The sequence below is a fragment of the Cupressus sempervirens genome, chromosome 10 (genome assembly GCF_028749045.1).
Source record: "Cupressus sempervirens isolate cs-2001-9-10 chromosome 10, ASM2874904v1, whole genome shotgun sequence".
NCBI classification, from domain to species: Eukaryota; Viridiplantae; Streptophyta; class Pinopsida; order Cupressales; family Cupressaceae; genus Cupressus; species Cupressus sempervirens.
The window spans coordinates 142,673,080-142,696,286 of record NC_143127.1 but is presented as its reverse complement, the minus strand read 5'-3'; positions in this window follow the sequence as shown (position 1 = coordinate 142,696,286).

The following is a 23,207-nucleotide window of genomic DNA, read 5'->3' as shown; positions in this document are numbered from 1 at the left end:
TAGAAGCTTGAGGAAATAGAGCAAGGAATTGTGATGTGGAAGTTGTGGGAAGAGGAGCCACTGTTGGTTGGGGGTTTGGAACATTAGGAAAGAAGGGCATAGTAGGCCTTGGAGCTAGCTTACCTCCTTGTATTATGATGTTTTCTAACTTTATTGCTATGTCATAAGCATTAGGCAAGGTATATCCTCCCATAGTTTGGATTGTAGTGGCAATGTCACTATTAAAAGCTATGAGGTAATGCAAGAAGGCATTACCAGCAGTAGGTTTAACTGATGTAAAAATTCTATCCCATGCCTTTTGAAATCTATAGTTGAAATCAGTCATACATTAATGGGGGGCTCTTTTTATAGTAGTCAATTGTTCTAAAAGTGACAAATGGTCACTTTTGTCCTCAAAGTGTTTGCATAGTCTTGCTCCTAATCCATCACAATCTGCTATAGAACCATGAGCCAGACCTCTAAATCATTGCAGTTCTTTTCCTTTCAAGGATGAGACTAGAAGCCTAATTGCAACACCATCCTTTGTAATACCATGGATATTACAGAAATTTGCAACTTCTTGAATGTGTTCTAAGGGAGAGATAGAAGTTTCACCAGTAAATTCTGGTATACTTTTGAGTGCAGCTATTGGTATGTCATGTCTTTAGGCCAATAAAAGAGGACTTCCACCATTAAAGGTAGAAAAAGAATGAGCTCTAGGCTGTGCCATATAGACAGTGATCTATTGATATGTGCTAATGGCAATCTAGACTGAGATCTAATAGAAAGAGGAGTTTAGATGGATCTTGCAAATGTATTTTTTGCTATTGCACTCTAACTAGTGATAAAGATACTCTAGTCTTCCTTCTTCTAGAATTTGAAAATGAAAGCTCTTGGTATTGAAATTTACCTCTAGAAGATGTCCTTGTTTCATCTTTGGGCATGAGCTACTACAACTTTGGTCTAGAACTAGATGTATTTAAAGCTCAGAGTCGCCAAGCACTTGAAGAATAATCCTCTTGAAGGCTTATATACCCAAGCCAATACTATCTCCTCAGTAGTAATCTTGAATTATTTCTTTTGACACCAGTAGACTTCAAATTTTTTGAATATTGTCTCGTTGAGCATGCCAAGAAAATTTGTCACAAATGTTTGCACCCATGTCCAAAGTTTTTACCTAAGGACAACCTTGTGAAACATGGAAACAACCTCCAAGATGTGGGACTTGAATTGTGAGGTTAAGTCTCTGGAGAAGGCTAGCTTCCTTTACTATCAGGGTGCACCTAACTACTCTTGGAGAGGAAAAGGGAGAAGGAATGTATGAAAGAAAATCTACCTACTCTAACCTAGGGGGTGATGTAGCAAAATAGAGTGTTCAAACCAATCTCTGCCCATATATGCACTATTGAACCATCATGACACCAAAAGATATACACATCTAGACTTGCTTTAATCTAACAATCACATGCAGATCAGAAAAACCAAATGAATGACACAAGGAAGGAGAGGATTCACTTATATACCAGTCATAGGCCAAAAGAGATATAGTCATGCAAGAATGTAGATATCCACAATACACCAACAAGAGGAAAATAGTTCTTACACTTTACATCAATGGATGGAAGAGATAAGGCATAATGTCATATAGTTTAGAGGTAAAGGGAATTTACACTGAAGTTGTAGGACAATATCAGAGAAGTTAGAGAAGAGCCAACTAGAATAAAATCTATAAAAATTGCCTTTATAGCTTAGGCATAACTGAGATATTTTCTAACTAAAGTTATTCCACAACCACTACCATTAAGTCTTAATAAATATCTAGAGAAAATCTGATCTGAGCACAAATTCAAATACAATGAAATTTGATATTCCATTGAAACAAGGCCTCAAGAAGATAGGAGATGGTGCCATTAAACCGTTCTAACCAAAAGATTAATAGGAGCAAAGATGGTGGAGTGTTCTCCTTCATTTACCAAGTGCAGCATTCACTCGAGAGTGGTTGGAATCGATCATCAGGATCCAATCATGTAAGAAACCTTAATTTCCTTCATTTCTAGCTCATCAGTCAACAAAGTCAGCAAGTCAAATGAGTCCTTTAAGAAAATAGGCCATGTGGGTCAATAGTCTTTTATTTTTCTGCTACCTTGTGAAGTCTCCACGTAGTTGAGCACATCTTCTTAGTTAACTGCACCACCTCCTCAAAACCCTAACCACAATGTCTCCCAACTCCCAACCTTAACTGCCAACGCTAACTACAGTGTTATCTCCCCAAGCTCACAAGGACACGTGTCCTTTAGGTTCTTTTTCACAATGTTTAACTTCCTCACATCTTCATAATGTGGGAAAGCACCAATAGTTGATCTCCACAAGATCAACAATCGGGAAAGATTCTCATTATATTGCACTTGTCCTCTGTACTTTTGCACCAACAAACCATTTCACATCTGACTCAGCATGACCTAGCCTCATCTGGCATCACCCTATGCCCACTTAAATCAACCTAACCCCACAAGGACATGTGGTAGCAAGGTGCTTGCCCGTATTACTTAACATCCTTGCACTTTCATGATGCAGGGAAGCACCAACCCTCGATCTTGCAAAATCAACAATTATGGTGCCTAAACTATAAAGTATTAATATCATTGAAAGACCAACCAATGAAATCATAGGAAATTAAAACATGCATTAGCAACTCTTCTCTTCCCTCTGCATCCCACAAAAGACAAAAGGACCCACTGATCCACGCATTGCGAAGCCACTTTACCACATTGTTAGAGAGTCTGACAAAACCAGAATTTGGGAAAGTGGGTGCCAATCAAATTGCTAGTTCACCTCTGACATCTTCCTCCTGCAGCCCACAAGAAGAACATGGACCCACCTACCATGCATTGCAAAGGGGCTTCCCAGCATTGTTTAAATGTAGCGCATCTTAAGAATGCAAGAAAGTGCCCACCATAGATCACGAAAGATCTGACAGTACAAAAAGTTGCAGGTTAGCAAAAATAAACCTAGGGAAGAAAAGAAATACCATAAAGTTTTAAATATTTCATTTTTTTGTATTTCCATGGCAATAAAATAATAGTAGAAATGGTAAGTGTCCATTGGGTGGGTCTGCATTCAACGTTCATATTCTGGCGTGAGGCAAAAATAGGTAGCAATCACCATCACTATTACCCTTTTTAGAGACCTTAAAATTTTGGTGGTCTAGGGTTTCTAAATTGTCTATACTATATGGGCACAATTTTAGCCTAGAGTTAAGGGTTTCAAGGGTTTGAATGCTCTCTATTGGAAAAAAATGATTTTCACACCTTAAGAAATCAAAAAAAATTTCCTACTTGGCTTGGGGTTAATTCACTCTATCCTTAAACACATTTTATACTTAGGTTGAAGTATCTAGACATTCAACCATGCCTATCTTCTCTACAATAGCCTATGATGCCTAACTAAGTTGCTAAGACTTGCCTAGGGCATCACTGTAATAGTAACTCTTCAGCACTCCAGGGCCCAATCTTCACTATACAGAATGTACATTGAGTCATCTTCCAAATCCCAAGAGATTGTAATGTACCCATAGTGGGAAATGGCCCTATGACTCAATTTGTGCAACCAGTCTAGTTAATAATAGCATACTTGTAAAAACCAAAATATTTAATTCAAGAACACAAAACCTTCCAAACTAAATATATAAAGATCCTTAAATCATTCACTTCTAACACTTCCAATACAAAAAGTTCTCAATCTAACCCAAAAACATGTCAAGAACACTCAAAACTATAAATTTCTATTAGATTACTACTTGCTCAGTCCATACAATAACAAACTTGTACTTTATCCAACCCCTTGGATAGGTTGAGAATGAAATTATAAGGTCTTCCCATGAGCACTCCCAACTATTTTAGACTATTGAAAATCTCCAACTGAAAGTTTGCTCTGTGCAACAAAAGTTATCAAAAAGTTGTTAGTGACAACATTGACAATTTTTGCAACTTTTAACATCTGACTCTCAAAATTTCTCTCATTGGTGCCAACCAATTGCAACAGCCTTAAATGGTTACAAAAAATATAATAAGGTTGCTCAAATAAATATTTCCCCTTTCTATCATTCAAAACTCAAAAATGCTCTATATAGCCAAATTAGTAAGTTTGAGAAACTATGAACAACTTACCCTACACAAATCCACCTTAGACTAAAATAAGCCCTATTATTGATGTAATGTTATGGCTAGTACCACTACAAGCCAAAATATCATAGGAATACCTAGGTCTTTATTAGCCCACATAGGTGCCCTTGCACCACTTCATTTGTTAAAAAAAGTATGACTCCTTTCTTTATATCTTCCTTTTTCCTTTAGGAAACCTCTTGGATATTTAATATTCAAGTTCTTCAAACTCTTTTTCTTCACTAGGAAAATATCACAATAATTTTAACTATAAGAAATAAAATTTCCTTTTCAAGATGACCTAATATTGAGGGAAGATTGAAACACAATTTCAACAAGAAGATGAATATTATCATAGATACTCAACTCAAATGTAATCCACATACCAATTAATGAATCTAATGTATGCTTATCAAAATCAATAAATCTTAACTCTTGAATAGAATAAAATCTAATTTCACACCTCCATATAAGGGTTTTGAGGAATTTTCTTACAACTTCATCATCCTCAAGGTTTCCTTTGGCTCTTCTTATAGACATAACATTTTATTTTATCCTTGTCCCATATTGAGAAACTATTACACCTTGCTAAGTAAAAGCACAAACCTGTGTCACCCTTTTATAAAGGAAAAGACCAACAAAAGTATAATTGTTCACCTTCAATACATAAAACTAGTATTATTGTTTAGAATTTGGAAAAGAAGTAAACTAATGAAATGTGTAGAAATGGATTAAGTTTAGGATCATAGTTTAAAAAAATTATTTGGACTAATATAGATATATAATCCTATTATGTAAAGATAACTTTTTAGTTTATGAAAACTTAGTGATCTAGTTCCCACCATGAAACTATATGAAAAAAAGTTATTTCCCTTTGATCTCAGATTATGTTATGATAACATAAGTATCTAGAAAAAATAAATTTAAAAAGGCTTTAGACCTATATTTTCTCGTTTATAATGATCCAAACCTCAACTCACCTGAAGTTAATAGTTTTCATCTCCCACCATAATTTTCAAAATAAATCTATTCCAACTAAAAGTAAAATTACACATTCTGGAAGAGGATACTATCATCTAGAACAATATGTATTTTTGAATAATTTTTTACATGATTTAATATTTTTCCTTTCTCAAAATTGATATCTTCTTGAGTATTAAAATAAGCACTTGTAGAATTTTTTCATTACAAGATACTATATCTAATTAAAACACTATGAACACTATGTGAGAATATTATCAACTTTGAACTTATAAAATGGTGGTTATATGTTATTAAAAAACTATTATAAAAAATAGTAAGAGTCATTGAAATGTCATTTTTTTGAAATAACTTTATTTCTTTAGCAATTGGACAAAAATTGGTATAAAAGATCCATTTAATAGACATTTCCAATTGCAAAAGTGTGGTACCATATATAACTTAGCTATAGTAAATTTTTCAAGATCATATGTTTGAACAAAATTTATTTTTCAATAGAAATTTTAAAATTCAATCATTTTGATAAGTTAGCTTAAAAGGTAACACAACTTTGTACTTTTATCCTGTTGTATCTTTGTCTCATCATATCTTCCTTTAACAATATAAACTTTGGCATTAAATTCATGTTGCTTACCTCCATGTACTTTTAGAATTTTATCTTGCATGTATTTTGTACTATCCAATCCTTTGATAGGAACATATTAATTGTTCAAACCACTTGTTCAATCTCCATCATTAAAAAGTTATGAACCAATGCTTATGCTTTATCATCTATATTAGGGGTTATAGTAGGTGGTTTATATTTTGTACTATGATTTCCAACAATTATTTATAGAAGGCCTAATAGGTGCAACTTCATCTTAGTTTCTCACATGTCAAAGTCATCTTTTTTTCAAATCAAATTTTGGTGCATCTTTCCTATGCATCTTTAGATTTGTTAAATTAAAGAACTAGTGATCTAATGTACCAAATAAAACTATAATATTCATTATTGATAGGAGATGGGAAATCATTAATTAGGAACATAATAAAACTTATAGGCCCATGAAATTTTACAAAGAAGATTAACCTTTTAAACTTCTTTAACCTTTTATCAACACTATTGGTAAAGTAAACTTAATGTAATATGAAACACATGAAAAAAATCCATTTAAATATAAAAATAGATATTTCTTGTAATAAACCAACTATGGTGAAAATTGCATTGTGATAATGAGGCTCACAGATATTTGTATTCTTATGTAGTTCAGTCTTTTTTTAGTATTCTCGGTTAAGGGTTACATAAGCATTGCTAAATTATACCTAATTAAGGAATTTATTTGAGGACTTGTTAAAGTTGAATACATTGTCAGGAGTGAACTTATTAGATTATTTTGAACACTATTTTGAGAATTTCATTTGGTTAAAGGATTTTACAAAGACATTTTAGGGCCACCCCATTAAGCAATTTTTTCACTAGAGTAGTTAGACATTAATAGATAAGAAATGATAGGAAATTTACACTATCATTGCTAAATTAGATCCAATGAAGTTTCTTAACTCATCAACATACCATACTTGATCCTTCATTCTTATCTCACTCAACCCTTTCTTTTTATCTATGATCGCAACCTTCTCTAAATTTGATTTCTCTACTATGATAACTTATTTATTCATTTTACTTCCTTGTGTATGATAAATTTAACCAAAATTCCTAAAGCTTAATGAAATGATCTATATTAGCCAAAAAAATATAACAATCCATATTAACATTTTCTTTAAACTCATCAGCTTTACATTCTATCTTTACCTAGCAATTTGTTCCAACTCCATATGCCATTTTGATAGGTTGTAGAACTGTATTGAAGAATCTTCCTTAAAACATATTATGTTTATCTTTCTTTCATTGCATTTTTCCTTGAATCATTCCTCAGCCTTCTAGTCATCCAATAAGAATCATCATTTCCAATAATAATTTAGACTTTGTGATCATGCAATGAATCTTAGCCAAATGTTCCTTATTCATTGAAAAGCCTTTATATTTCTCCAATTAAGGCATTTCAACTTTCTTTAAAATTGGGGCATATACTCTTCTCACTCTTTGTTCATACATATTTTGATAGTGGTTTTCCCTTTGTTGAAATAATGACAGCTAATGGGGGCTTGTTTTTGTTCTTTTAGTACATCTCTCTTTGGATTACTAATGGTCTAGGAGGCTCAATCCTTGATTTTGATCCATCCTTAGATTACTAACAATATGGGAGGCATGATCATTATTTGATCCTTCCTTGATCTATTGACAATAGATAGGTGTCCTAATTATGTTTTTGATCCCTTAAGTACATGCAACATCCTTCTAGCTTGGTCATATTTTCAATTCTAATTTTTGGGACATAAAGTTACCTTGAGGATGAATCCTTTGGCCACATTGACTAGAATGCCACATAAACTTTATATACATGAAATTCATATTTATGGGTTGAAAAAAAATTACACACAATTTATAGACCATTAAATGTCATCTTCTTTTTCAATATGCCTTTATTTTTCTACATAGTTCACAATAATGAGCACAAATCTTATTAGTAGATGTGGTTACACTTCCTAGTTAGTATCGTATATCTTATTATGGATCTAGATATGATATAGACTCAATTCCTTAAGGGTTTTAATGGTTTCTTTGTCTCCTTAGTAATGATGATATCAACTCTTTCATTTTTTCTACTTTACTATGAGTGTAAGGACACTCATACTCCCACTAAAGTGTGGGATAAATATACCATGTTATATTGGATGCACTCATTACTTAAGACCTTTTATCTCTTGACCTTTAGAGACCTTATGAAATATAGATTGGTTTTTTCTCAATCACCTTATTATCTTTTTTTTTCTCTTTTTTTTCCAATTTCACCAATGCACTCTTTGAGATCTCAGTGATGGTTTCTTGTTGTATCAATGTGGGATAGGTAATTTAAGGTTGACCTCTTCTATCCAAGCTAACCTATTCCAGAAAAGGTTGACTAGGTCAACTTGCTAATTGTGGATTTTGTGTCACAAGGTTTATCTTGTCTCAGTATTTTAAATTTAATATGTGAGAAATCCTATTGGATTACTTTAATTTTTTTTTCCGAAAACTAGTATAAAAAGAAGCACATGAACCTTATTTTTAGATCAAGAAATCACAAGACACACATGTCTACATGCATTCAAGAATCAAAGAAAGAATATTTTCTTCAAGCATTCAAGGTATTGAAATATTTAAGGATCATTTGGGAGCATTTCCTCTTCAAGATCTAGCATCTTTTTGACCATCAAGGGAGAAGATCTATATTTAGGATTTCATAATATTCTTCATTGATGCACACTTACACAAATAGATCCCTGATCATTTTTTGTAGGTCCATTACATTTGTACAAATAAACTACATCCTTTATTGCGAGTTTAATATTTGCAACATTCAAAAATTGCAAAACCTAGTTAACAAGGGTTTCAATGTTCAAGATGAATATTTACATTTGTTTTTCTTTTATTTAAATATTTACATTTAAATTTGAAGATCAATTACTATATCTAGGTCTTGACCAAGGAAAAATTTCATCCACCCCAAACAAAAAAGCATTTCATATGTGCAAAAGTTTGTTTGTAGAATTGTTACTACAAATATGAAACACATAGTAGATGATTTCTAAAGGGTTTGGGTCAATTTTTCTACAATCCCCTAAGAGCAGTATGACTTTGTAGTAAAGGATATGGAACATGATGGCCTAGTCAGCATCTTTGTGAGACCTTGTAAAAAACAATTATTATTACTATTTTTTATTGTGTTTACAAATTCACATTGGCAAGTCCTCTCACAACTTTAGATCCATGACATTCAAACTAAAAAGAATATTCCTCTACACATTTTAGGTAAGTTCTATGTCCTTTATTTTGTCTTTTAGTTTAGACCTTTTTTCCATATCTTAATAGGATTGATTTCTTACATTTAGCACCTCAACCTATCTTACATTTCTCATTAAATCAATTGAATCAATTGCACTTTTACATTTACATGCCTTTAATCAAATTTTCATTGCATTGAAAGGGACTTTCTTGCATACATCCTTTATGCAAACTAGGTTTAACATTAGAATCCCTTTGTCTCCTTTGGTTTAGTTAATATAACTTGAATTATATTAATATTTATGTTTGGAAACCCTTCTTTATCTTGGATCAAAAGTTGTGAGAGGACTCAAAATTAAAACCCCAATTTTGAGTACCATTGAGAAATCAAGTCCTATAAATGCCTTTTTGATGCATGTATATGGCTATCCATTTGAGGCCTAAGAGGTGTTCAATGTTTCTAACACCTTGCATTTAGTATATCCCCTCATCCCATGAAGGTAAACTGCCATTCTGAGCCATTCTATGAAGTTTCATTTTGAGCAATGCCCAAATCTGTGTTTTTGCATATGTTAAGTAGTGACAGGAGGCCATGTTTGCAATTGAATATCTTGCACCTAGTAATGTCTCATGACTCTCTGTCTTGCAAATTTTTATTATCCATACCAAAGAGCCTATGTTTTATATTTTAAGTCATCTTGAATCTGTTTGACTAGGTTTTGAATCCCTCAAAGTTGGTCATTTATTGTGTTCATGTTGAAGCAAATTATTCAGAATTCTGGGAGGCCCTATTTGATTCATTATAACTTTGACCTAGTTGACCAAATTGATAAAATTCCTTTTGCATTCCATTTTAGAGGTTAGAAACTTGCTATGTTTCAATTTTGAGCTTATGAAAAATCTATTTGATCAATTTTCAAATGCAATTCCAAATGCAATTTGTGATGTTTTACTACTGTTAACAAATGTAGATTAGTTAGTACCCCTATTCAGAATGTCATAACTTGAGATCTATGATATGTGAGATTGAATGGATTGCATCGCTATATTCTACTATAAAAATATTTTAAGTATGCCAATTTTCAAACTTGACAAATCTGTCTACATGCTTTTCCAGTTCCATTCCATTTGCAAAAAATGGTTTTCTACCATTGTTTCCAATCTACAAATTTGAGTAGTCTACTTTGACTGCTTGCCATTTGTGTCCTATTATTTTTCATGAGCCCTAATCATAGATTCATATTTTCCTCATGACAGTGAACCAAAAACCCAATTTTCATTATTCCAAGTATCAATTTACCCAATTTTCGAAGCCAAAATAGAACATGATTTATTGTTTTCTGACATTTTCTTGCAGGTAATTCTAAAAGGGAAACTTTCATAGTCAATATCTTTTGAGTAAGAAGTTTTCATAAGATGAGATTTTATAGGGTAAGATTATGTGGAATAGAGAATTAGTGTGTCTATTTTCAAAGCCCGGTTAGGTGTTTTTGTCAATTTTTAAAGCTAGTCAAAGGACCTCTTGGCATGAATTTGACAATTTCCAGACAGGTATAAAGTGAGTTACAAATTTGTTTCCAGTGGTCAATTTTGTTTTGAATCAGGGCTAGGTAGTGAATGGATCAATTTAAAGGATTAGGCATTTTGGGTTAAAAATTTTTGTTTTGCCGGACCCACCTTGGGGCCCAAGTAAACTTCACCACACCACTGATTAACTAGGGGAAAGTTATGTAAGGAACTATGTACCCAAATTTATGGATTTTACATATGATAAAAATGAAATATCTTTGAAAAATATTTATACAAATCATTGAGGTCTATTGGTGGTCAGTCCAGAGACATATATTTCCTACCAGTGGCGAGGCTAACTACATTTTTGCAAAATCATATAGCTTGTTGGAATCATTATGAAATTTAGAGCTAGTTGTATTTGAAATTTTTGTGTGAGGATAGTATGAAATTATTATGAGAATCTTCTGAAGGGTTTGATTTAGGAAGAGCTCATGCAAGTCATCTTTGTCAAAAGATTAGAAATCACTTTATGTTGAAGGGATCTTCCATCTAATATGGTAAGTAAAACTATTGAAGAGCATGGAATTGAGGATGAAGCTGGAGTTTTTTGAGTCCATCCTGACATATGAGTTGATGTTCAAGAAAAAGTTATTGAAGAAATCAAGTTCACACAAGGATTTATAAACTCCATTAGAGAGTTCAATGACTAAGGTCACATATGCAAATGATGAAGATATTAGATAATTGGATGAGGATATCCCATAGGGCCAAATATCTCGCCAGTTGGGCCACTTGCTATAGTAGATTAAAAAGCACCTCAAGCACTTGGTTCATGTTTTCCCACCTTTGAATGAAGCTCCACTATTTGATCCTTGCGTGTTTGCTTGTAGGGTGATCGAAAATGTCAATCTAGAATAGGTTGGCTTTTAGAGGAAGTTGTAGTCTAAAGTGATAGCAGAAGACGAATCCTTCTCCTTGGGATAATAGCCACAAAGGAAAAGGGAGTGAGGATCCTAAATGCTCGAGGTGATGTAGAACTTATAGTGAGACAATTTAAAGGGCAATACTCTATAAAGAGTCACAAGTTGAGAAACTATAGAAATAGAGTGTGGGATAAAATAGAAGGCCTAGATGCTTTTTCTATTGAAGCAGTACTAAGGAAGATAAACGTGAAACCTAACTCCTTAACTATTTTTGCTTCATTGCTATTACCTCATCTTGAGTTCAAGGATAAGAAATACCAAGTTGAGATAGTGTATCAACCAAATTTTTGAAGATGAGAAGAGTTTGCAATTGTTCTTAGAAAATAACAAAGCCACTTGTGAACACTCATCAAAGGAAGACAATCATGGAGACCTCAAACTGGGATAAAGAGAAGATCAAACTGATGAAGTCCAATTGCGAGGTAATATTATACCCCCATACTTTGTATCTTTGGAAAGACTATTTAATAGGCATGATGCTTATATTAAATATAAATAATGGAGAAAGGTCCTACGACAAGTGAGTACATGAAGGAATTAATATAGGATACAGTAATAGTCCCAAAATGATTAACATTGGAAAGTTTTGTTCAACTAAAGAGAAAGAAGCTGCTAGATAGCTTTTCATATAATACCAAGATGTATTTTCCTAGAGCTACAAGGATTCAAAAAGTTATAGGGGTGGGAGGGTAGAACATCAAATTCCTCTAAAGCCAGATATAGTCCCCTTCCAATAAAAATAGAGGAATTATATTCCTAAAGTAGCTAATTCTATATTCATGGAGGTAGACAAGATGTTAAAAGCAAGGATTATCTATCCCATTAATCATTCCACCTAGTAGCCAATATAGTGCCAATAGGAAGAAGAATAAAGAAATAAGGATCTGTGTTGACTTCCAAAATTTGAACCTTGGATCTTTGAAAGATAATTTTTCTTTTCCCACTATGGATTACCTATTTCAAATAGTAGCTAGAGTTGAAATGATGTCCATGCTTGATGCTTTCTTATGGTACAATAAAATAGAAGTAGAGGAGAAAGATCAACACAAAACAACCTTCACTACTCCATGGGGTATGTTTGCATACCATAGAATGCATTTTGGACTCATTAATGGTGGTGCCACATTTCAAAGTTGCATTAGTAAAACATTTTCTAATTTGAATGACCAAATTATTGTTATATACTTAGATAATCTCACTATGTTTTCAAAGAAAAGAAAGAATCATATCAAAGACTTGAAGAAAGTATTGCAAAGGTGTCGGGAACAAGGAATCTCCCTAAACCCAAAAAAAATCCATTTTTTGTGTCATAGAAGGAAAGCTTCTAGGTTATATAGTTTCCTAGGAAGGTATCAAAATTGATCCAAAGCAGGTGGAGGCCATTTAAAGGTTAGGCCTACTAGTAAATAGAATAGGAGTTAAGTCATTTTTTAGAAAGATAAATTTCCTTAGAAGATTCATCCCAGATTATATAGAAACTACTAAATGTATTGTAGATATGATGAAAGGGAATTCAAATTTTAAATGGAATGAAACTAGGAAACAAGCTTTCTAGAATATTAAGATGGTCATTGCTAATGCTGGATAGTATTATGTCATCTAGATTATAAATGAGATTTCAACATTTATTGTTATGCCTTTGAACACACTTTATCAGTAATACTTATGCAAGATAACAAAGAATGAATACAAGTCCCTATAGCTTTCATGAGCATGCCTCTAAAAAATCATGAGTTGAAATCCTCACAAATTGAAAAACATGCCTTTGCAGTAGTCAAAGTGCCGAATAATTTTAGATTCTATATCTTGCATTCACATTTTGTGGTCTACGTTCTAGATGCAATAGTAAAAAGTGTGTTGACACAATAGGATGTAGGGTGTAATGCCACATGGATGTGGATTGTAAAAATTCAAGAGTATGATATTGAAATCAAGCCTACTAAGCTAGTGAGAGACAATGCTTTGTGTAAAGCAATTATAGAAAATAGGATCATTGAAGAAATAGAGGAATCAAGAGAAAGGCAGTTAGTATTAGCATTAGGCATTCAAGATTCTTGGTTTGAGAATATTTCTTATTTAATCACATACAAAGAATTTCCAGAAGTCATGATAGCAAGATAGAGGAGAGACCTCAAGTTGAAAGCAGCTAAATACATAATTTGGGATGAAACATTGTTTAAAAAGGCTATATATGGTACTTTTCTTTGACACATTGAAAAACAACAGCAAGAAAAGTTGTTAAGAACCTCCCATGATGAAGCATGTGGTGGACATTTCTCATCTTCAATCACAACTTTCAAAATACTGAGACAATATTACTATTGGCCAGGAATGTTTGAGAATGCCTACTTCTTTGAGAATGTTTGAGAGATGTAAGATGTTCATTGAGCAACCTCAATTAGCTGCTTTTCCTCTTAGACTTGTCATCATTGAAGGTCCTTTACAACAATGGGGTCTCAATTTCATTGGGCTTGTCAACCTAGCATCTAGTGTTGGTCACCAATATGTTATAACTACAACTAATTATTTCACTAAGTGGGTGGAGGCCAAAGCAACTAAGAAAACTACTTCTGAAATGCTATGCAAATTCCTTAAAGAAAATATACTAGTTAGATTTGGTGTTCCTATAAAATTGGTAATGGATAATGCAACTCATTTCTCTTTAGTTGAGATTACTCAGTTCTATTTTGAATGTGGAATTATAGTTAGCCACTCATCTGACTATTTCCTGCAAGGAAATGGTCAGCTAAAATCCAACAATAAGAATTTCATGAATATTATCAAGAAACTTGCATTGAATAATTAGATGACTTGGCATAAGAAAATTCATGAGGCACTGTGGGAAGATAGGGTGATACCTAAAAGGGCAATTGGCATATCTCCTTTTGAATTGGTCTTTGGGACTGAAGCTAATCTCGTGTTACCCTTGGAATTAGCTAAAAATAAATTGAGAACAACAATTGAAGATGATATCTATAGGGATGATTTAGAGAAGAGGACCTCATACTTAAGAAAACTCGAAGAGGAAAGGGAAGCATTCACAAATCATATCATGCAACATTAGATGTGTCTGAAGAACCTATTTGATAAAAAGGCGAGGCCACAAAAATTCATCATAGGAGACAGTGTTTTACTATGGGATAAGCAAAGAGCTCCAAAAGGTATGCATGAGAAATTTGAGACCTTGTGGAAAGGCCCATTCACTATCCATCAGTCATTTGAAAACAACTCATTTAAATTGGCATATCCAGATTGTGAGGTGTTACCTCTGACCTACAATAGTCAAGATCTAAAGATTTATCAAATTGAAAATTGAGAATAGGTAACCCTTGTACTATACTATAGTTTCATTTAGTTCACTTTGTTTCTTCTTCTCATTTTTCCTTGCTTTATTTTTTTGTGTACCCCTTTTATTCTTGCAAAACTAGACATTTTGGATTCCTTGCTTGGGTATAGTCTACCCAAGTCCCCAATTAGAGCCAGTTTTTGCCCCACTTTTCATTCTCCAACCAATTTTCAAAGTAGTAATTTTGTGTCTAGTAAGGTCCTAGGTGTGTCTAAGTCTAAGTCCAAGCCCCCTTAGGTGAAAGGAGTCTTCATTAGATTTTTCATCTTCCCCTTACCCTCATTTCATAGAAAGGTGGTTTTCCTTTTGTGTTGTGAGTTTTTGTACGTAGTTTAGTATCTAATCTGATGGAGATTCTCATAACATGCAAAGGGAATTTACAAGAATTATATCTACTTGAGATTCATTGTTTTCTCCATGAGAATAGAAGGTTGCTAAGTTCCAAACTTCACCTTCTCCTTGGCAAGTTTTCAACCCATGAAGGAGATTTTCCATGGAAAGTAGCAGATGATATATATATAGGCCGAAGTAAGAAGGTGGAAAGGTAACCTATGAAAAATTGAGGTTCCTCTTACAATTATCTACTTCAGGAAGCATTTAGAATGCATCACAATTCTCAAAATCACTCTGGGTGAAAAACTCAAAACTAACTTCTCCTCGGTAGGTTTTCAACCAATGATGTCAATTTCCTAAAAAGGCCAATTATGAAGGAAAAGAGGAAAAGGTGGGTCCCTAATGAATTCTCGCACTACGTATTAGACATCTCTAAATCCAAAGGGAACCATGATAAAAAATTAAAGTTAAAAGGCAAGCCTAGGCGAAGAAATGAAAATTATCTTCTCCTCGGTGGGTTTTCAAACTTTTTGGATTTTAAAGAAAATCAAGTTGGTGAGTGAATGAAACGAATATTTCATTTTCTAAACCTCTCAAGATGATAATGAAAAAAACCTAACCATGGTAGGAAAGATCTACTAAGTAGAATTCATTTCAGTGGATATTTTGTTATGGAGTACTCTATTTATAACTTTCCAAAACTTAGTGTAAAATAGGAAAGTAAATGTGAGGGATAGAAAATTACCATTGGCCCAATGGAAAAGTGTAAGGACATTGAGTTTTCCATTGAAACTATGCATTTACTATTACAATGGACCTCTCCTTTAATTCATTCATGTGGCATGAACCCTAAATATTAATGGATCAATTGAAACTCCTATATAGAGATATATGAACAGTTGTAAAAATTATAGCTCTTACTTGACCTATTATTCTATTAATTTGCACAAACTCTATTTGAAAGGCAAGAATCTATGAATTTACCATTCTTTGCTTTTCTAGATTTTGAAATTCACCCACGAATGGAATGACAACTAGATTCATGAATTTTGATGGATTAAATGGAATCAAGTATTCTCTGCACAATTTCATGGATACCTCTCTCCATTTCTTTGACATGCAAGACTTTTAGAAGAGAGTGAAATTGGAGACAATCCATCCCATTACTGAGAAGCTCAAAGGATGTTGGCTTGTTGAAGCAACCGGTTCCAACTTGCAGTCCAATCTCCTAAATTGATTTACGAATGCATAAATCATTATAATCCAGGAACCAGGTAGATTGTATTTCTAGATAACATAGTATTGATCTCTATTGATAGGAAAATTATGGTAAATTGTCTTCAAATCCTAGAGCAAGAAGTGTTTTTAGATTTGACAATTGATGGAGCCATCTTTGAGTTTTTTGTGAAGAAAATGGTCTAGAGGAAAGAAATTATGCAATCATGGTTCCAAAAACCACAAGGCACCAAGAGTAAGGTCCCTAAGACTCTATTTGGTACTAATCTCAAACTTGAGATTGTCAACATCATAGTACTCTTGCACATAATTAAAGGTGAGGTAGAAGCTTTGAATTTTGTTTAACAATACTTCTTCTTGGTGCAAGTTATTTGTTCTAATACCCAATACATTGATTGGGCCTATGAGGTAAGAAAGAATCTATCCAATGCTCTTAGTGTTGCAAAGTTCTACAACACATTCGATATGTCCTCTTTCTCATTTATATGTTAGCTTCTTTGCAATTATGGCTAGGCCTCCCAAGGGTGGAGAATTTTCCTGATAATGTGAACTCTTATGAGTTCTACCCTTGTTTACAATTGGAGAATAGTTATGCAGAGTATATAAGAGTGAATGACGTAATTACTGTTAGAGTAAATAATTAATTATTAATTATTTATTCTATTGCTTAAGCTTACTTAGGTCATGCATTTATTTAATATTTTATATTTAATGCATGTAGTGGTTAGTTGTTGACAACATGGGAGTCTGTTCCCTTCTAGTTGTCACACTTATCTTCTACCACCTTCCAGCTTGTTCTACAAGCTTCCATGAGCTCTTTATATTCGAGCTCTCCTCTTTGTATTTTCACATTTATCACAACATCATTTGTTATTGTAAATACATTTCTTCTTGTGTTTGCATTATGATGGCTCTCATGTCCGTTTAGGATTTTTTGCCCGTGCTCCATGCTCTTCCCTTCTATGGCTTCTCTTTGACAGGTTTCGCATGCAGGTGATCTTGGCATCTTTGGAGTTGGCTTTCCTCAACTCCAACATGGTATCAGAGCATTCCTGTTGCAGCTTCATTGAAGAATTTTGAAGCTGTGATTTGAAGTCACAAACCCTAGTTTGTTTGTGCAATTTTTCTTCAAATCAGGGGATCAGCAATTTTTCGAAGCACTTTCAGCCCAAACGGACATCACCATTGGATCCGGAAGGCCATTTGCAGTCAGGATTCATATAAAATTTGTCATTTTTGGTCACAGGGCATTTTTGGAGATTTTTTGGAGCCTCCAGGGTCTGCCGTATGGGCCGTACGGACAAAAATGGTTCATTTATTGCAATTTTTGTTTTAAATTGCAGCGCCGCCGCCGGGCCACCACCGCGCCACCCGCGCGTAGCTCGCAGCGGCCGCAGCGGGCAGCGCCGCCCCAGCTCAGCCGCGGCTCGGCCACCGCCCGTCCTCCGCCCTCCACCAGCGGTTCCTCCTCGTCAGCCGCCCTGCAGCCACCTCCGCCGGTAGCTCCACCAGCCCAACCGCCTCTGCTCAGCCCGACAGCTCTGCAGCCACGTTAGCGCCATTGCAGCCACTACGGGGGTGACACGTGGCCTGGGCGCCACGTGGCACCTTTCCACGTGGACCCGCCACGTCACCCCTGCCACTTCAGTACTGCCACATGGCAATGCCATGTGGCACTTTTTTTTTGCTACGACGGCCACCAAACCATCAAATTTAATCGTCTGACTTGCTGACGTCAGCGCTGCATCAGCCCTTGCATGCACCTCTCCCGATTGCTTTTGGACCTACCTTTGGTTTTTTGGCCATAACTCTTGGATACGGAGGTATTTTTCCGATCCAAAAGAAGCGCTGGAAAGTTGGTTCTGAGACGGAGATTTTGATGCATGTATTTTTAGGTTTTGATGCTTTTTTATTGCCTATTTTTTCTGTTGAAGTCCGGAGTCCTATTTTTGACTTTGGCATGCATATTTTTTACATCCCATGTCAGTTTTTTGAAAACTTTATACTTCTGGAAAGCTGGTTCTGTGTACTTTTCAGAAAAGTAGTCCTTTTTCTTTGTTTTCGGCCTTTGCTCTTTCTATCATAGTTTTGGCATTTTTTTCTCTACGGTGGATATTTTGAGTATTTTAGGCTCGAGGATCATTTTCCTGGCATGGTTTGCTTCCTTTTTGGCTGTACTTTCTTTTGGTTCAGCTCTTTTTTAGTTCTGATCATTGTAGCTATCATTTTGAAGCACTTTTTATTCTCGCACTGAGATAAACTGTCACTTTTGTATTTCGGGAGTCATGAATGTTGTTTTGAGTCAGCTGTGCATACACTATTTCATAAAGCACCATGGGGGGGATTATTTGTTTGCTGTTTTAGGCATTCTCCCTTTGTCAAGTGAGTGTCCCTTCCATGACATTAGCCCCATGCAGAGTTAGTTAGACCATGTCTTTATCGGTGTCTGTACCTCTTTTCCTCTCTCCTCGTTCTTGGTTCGTTTACAGGAGATTTGGCTCACCTTCTTAGTTGCCTGTCATCACACCCCGTCTGCATTAAGGGGGGATTATGCTGTGATCTAATGCATCCTTGGTTCGATGGTTCGATAGTGTGAACTATGTATTCAGTGGTTGATCCTATGTACAAGGCGATTGCAGTGGCTGGCTACCTATGCATTTCGGTGAGATGGATCATCTACCATATAGACATGCTCAGTTCGTGCCTTCTTCTTCCATGGAGGTTTTTTCAGATCAGCAGTTTGGCAGATTTGTGACTTCTTCATGCTTCAGTGATGCTGCTTCTTCATGATCACTCTTTGTTCCTGTTTTAGGGGACAATTTCTCTAGTTGGAGACTTCTTCAGCTCTTCACTGGGTTCTTACCTCTTTTTGGGGGAGGGTTTTTCCCATGTGGTTTTCTCTCTTTCCCTGCTTACAGAGGTTGCATTTTCTTGCATTGTACTTGGGTACCTAACATGGCCTCGTTGCCGGGACCCATTATGCATTTCATCTTTGTTTTGTGAGCTTAAGGCATTTCCCTAAGTTGCACTTAAGGGGGGGTGTTAGAGTAAATAATTAATTATTAATTATTTATTCTATTGCTTAAGCTTACTTAGGTCATGCATTTATTTAATATTTTATATTTAATGCATGTAGTGGTTAGTTGTTGACAACACGGGAGTTTGTTCCCTTCTAGTTGTCACACTTATCTTCTACCACCTTCCAGCTTGTTCTACAAGCTTCCATGAGCTCTTTATATTCGAGCTCTCCTCTTTGTATTTTCACATTTATCACAACATCATTTCTTATTGTAAATACATTTCTTCTTGTGTTTGCATTATGATGGCTCTCATGTCCGTTTAGGGTTTTTGCCCTTGCTCCATGCTTCTCCCCTTCTATGGCTTCTCTTTGACAGGTTTCGCATGCAGGTGATCTTGGCATCTTCGGAGTTGGCTTTCCTCAACTCCAACAATTACTATGAGAATTTGTAGGGAACTCCAAGGGTGTCCAAAAAGGAGATTTAACCCAGAAGCTATGGTGGCTATCAGTTAATTTGGGAGCTTTTTCATCTAGTTCTCATCCTTTTCATATTTGTATCTTGCAGCTTTTGATGAGTTTCCTTTGAAGCTACCAAGGTACCTAAGTGACATGATTGTGTTGATCGAGATCATGAGGCAGGCGATTCAAGTGAACATGCAGAGTGGGAGCTTAAAGAAGAAAGGCTACAAGTTCCCTATGAAGGTGGAACATTTTAGTTGTGAATCCCATTCTAATGTAAAGAGCATGCTTAAGGTGTTCAAGATGAAGTACAAGTTGGAAATGTACGAGGTCCTAAGACCTATGCTTAACCCAAATGGATATGCAAAAGATATTCTTTAGATTGGAAGTATGATTAAGCATATCACCACTATGGAAGACTACTAGGCTAATTGCAAAGATGATTTTGAGAGCCATGATTGTACTTTTTCTAGGCTCACAGTAGACCAAGTAAAAATGTATGGAATTAATCTTGATGTCGAAGGAGCTGAGGATGATCGACAAAACATGTACATTAATATCTATCTAACAAGGTTGAGGGTTACTCATATTAGTTCTAAACCTTATGAAGATGCATGTGAAGATCTAGAGGTGGTGATGGCCTGAATTATTAAGAGAACCAGGAAGTGCATCCAATGGACCACAACAAAGAAGAGTCAAAGAAAAAGTGTGACAACTCAAGCCTCTTAGATAGTGGTAGTGGCTCCTTCCTCTCAAGGTGGTGCATCCAGTGTGATGCTAGCTATCACCCAAGGACTAGCCCAACCATTTGGCAGACATGATCAACCTCCTTATAAGAATATCCCTATTGTGTAAACTTGCCATGATGGCTCCCTCCTAGTAATCAAATCCCCACTATATGCTAAGAAGAAGAAGGCAAAAGAAGCCAAAGATACGGTGGTCATTCCTCGCCCTTTGCCTCATAGTAGTCTAGTTCTATCAGTAAACCCTACACTCATTTTACCAAGTAGCTCTCAGGTACAAGTGGTAGATTTGGGAGATGGTGGAAGTAGTGATAGTAAGTCCACTAAATCTAATGAGGAGGAAAAGAAATCAAAGGAAAAAAAGAAAACTCAAGGCTCATCATAGTTGGTTTCATAAACTCTAAAGAATCCTTTTTCTTTGACTTCTGAAGCCATCACTCTAGCCAAAAGCAAGATGTTTAGCATAGATTATTTGGGAACAACCTCTAAACTAATAAGTACATATTCATTGTTGGAGGATACCTTAGAATGAAAACGGAAGAGGAAGGATGAAGGCACCCCCAACAAGGATACTGTGTCCCTTGCCATCCACTCTAGATCAACATTGATCAAAGTCAAGAAGCAAAAGACTGTGTCCATCCTTGGGCAAGATCCTAAAATAGGGCATCTAACCATGGAAGTTGCCAAGCCCATCAAGGAAGGAAGATTGGAGGACATGTCTCCTAATGATTTTTCCTTACACTCTATGGGTCTTGGAGAAGCTAGACATGACACCAAGGCTAGCTTATGGAAGTGAAAAGATGAAGTAACTGAAGGGAAATTAGAAAGCCTCAAGTTGTCAAAGGTCAAAATGAAGGCAAAAATAAAAGAATTAAATAGATTCATCAAGCAATTGGTCACCCCATTGGTGAGCATTTCTAGGATGCCTATGACTAGTGATCCCACTACTACAAATGTTTAAGCCCTCATCTCCTAGCTCCAGGAAGATAAGCATTTTGGGAAAATTGGTAGAGAGTAGAGAAAAAAAGTCAAGATTGAAGGACCCTCCATCATTGAGAAAATTGACAATGCTATACTAAGATTGGAGATAGAGAAGGACAACATGTTATCAAACAAAGATACTTTGGCCTTGGATAAAATCAAGAGCAATGATTGTGTTTCCTTATTAAAAATAATCATTTACATGAAGACAAGGGAGGCTATAGAAGTAAAGATCTTGCCTAAAGGGGATGAGCCTATAGTTGAATGATTTTAGAGCATGCAGTTCAAGTCTAAAATGATCATAGGAACGAAAGAGGGACTAAAGGAAACTGAAGCTAAAATAAAGAAGGAGCAGGATAAAGACTATAAATAACAAAGAGCCTTACATAGAGATTCACAACCTAGTGGGAAAGGAAAGGAAATCATTGGGATACCTATTATGTAGACTGACTTTTCTAATTTTATAGATGGTTTAACTGAAATAGCTTCTAATCCCTAGAACAAGATATCTAGTTTATAGAATCTTAGTGGAGGTGTGCAGATGGCCATGGAAGAATTACAAGATCATTTAGGCATTGTCAAAGAATTGTTCCAAGAGCACTCTAAATGGCTCTTGAGATACACCAATGTACATGTCCATAGGCATGAGGAATTAATTCCAATCATTGTGGCCACTAAGGCCTATAGGGAAAAGGTAGAAAAGAGAAAGAAGGTGAAGTGATCCATATTACACCTTTTGCATTCTTGTTACATAATCATTGTAATAGAGAAATTGGTTGCTTTTCATTTTTCATTTTTGAGGAGATGAATCGATTGAACTTCCTTTGTAACAGTCATCTCAGAATCCTATATATATATATATGTTAATGAAAGATTAATAAAAGGTTGACAAATTTTTGGTGTGAAATACTTAATGTTGTAGAGTCAATTGAATGGTATTTCTATATCAATTATTTTCTATTCCAATTTGTTAGATGTTAATAGTTTTATCTTCTCTTTGTCTAAATTGCGAAGGAAAAAACTAAGCTTTGTTCCCCTGTTTTTAGGTGGCAAACTTATTGTGATAAGTATTGTAATTATGAGTTTAAAAGGGATCTCTTAGGCATTCATTCTATGATTTAGTTTTCTCTTCTCTACAATTACTTGCTAATAAATTTAGCTTAGTAGCAGCTAGCATACAATTTAAAAACCATTCAGTCATATGAATTCATAGGATGTGTGAAACTCATAAACTTAGTTAATCTTATCTAAATCATTCCTTGCCTAGGTTGAAATCTCATATAGTTTTAACTCGGTTAGCATTTCCTATTCTCGGGTTAAGAACATACCCTGTTAATCTTAGGATAAACAAAAATCATTACAAATCTGCAATAGGGAGCTACACATAACAATTCAGAGGGAAGTTAGCCTTAGTAGAAGCAACTTTCCAAACTGTTGTAATCAGAGTTTGTTCACAAATTAGGGCACTTGTGAGTTAGAAGTAGAAAGAACAAATATGTTTACCAATAGATAACAAAATATTTCTTTGAAAAATTATTATAATATTAATGATAAATTTTTATTTTATAGAAGGAACTATTTTAAAAGTAGAGATACACGTTGACTACGACATG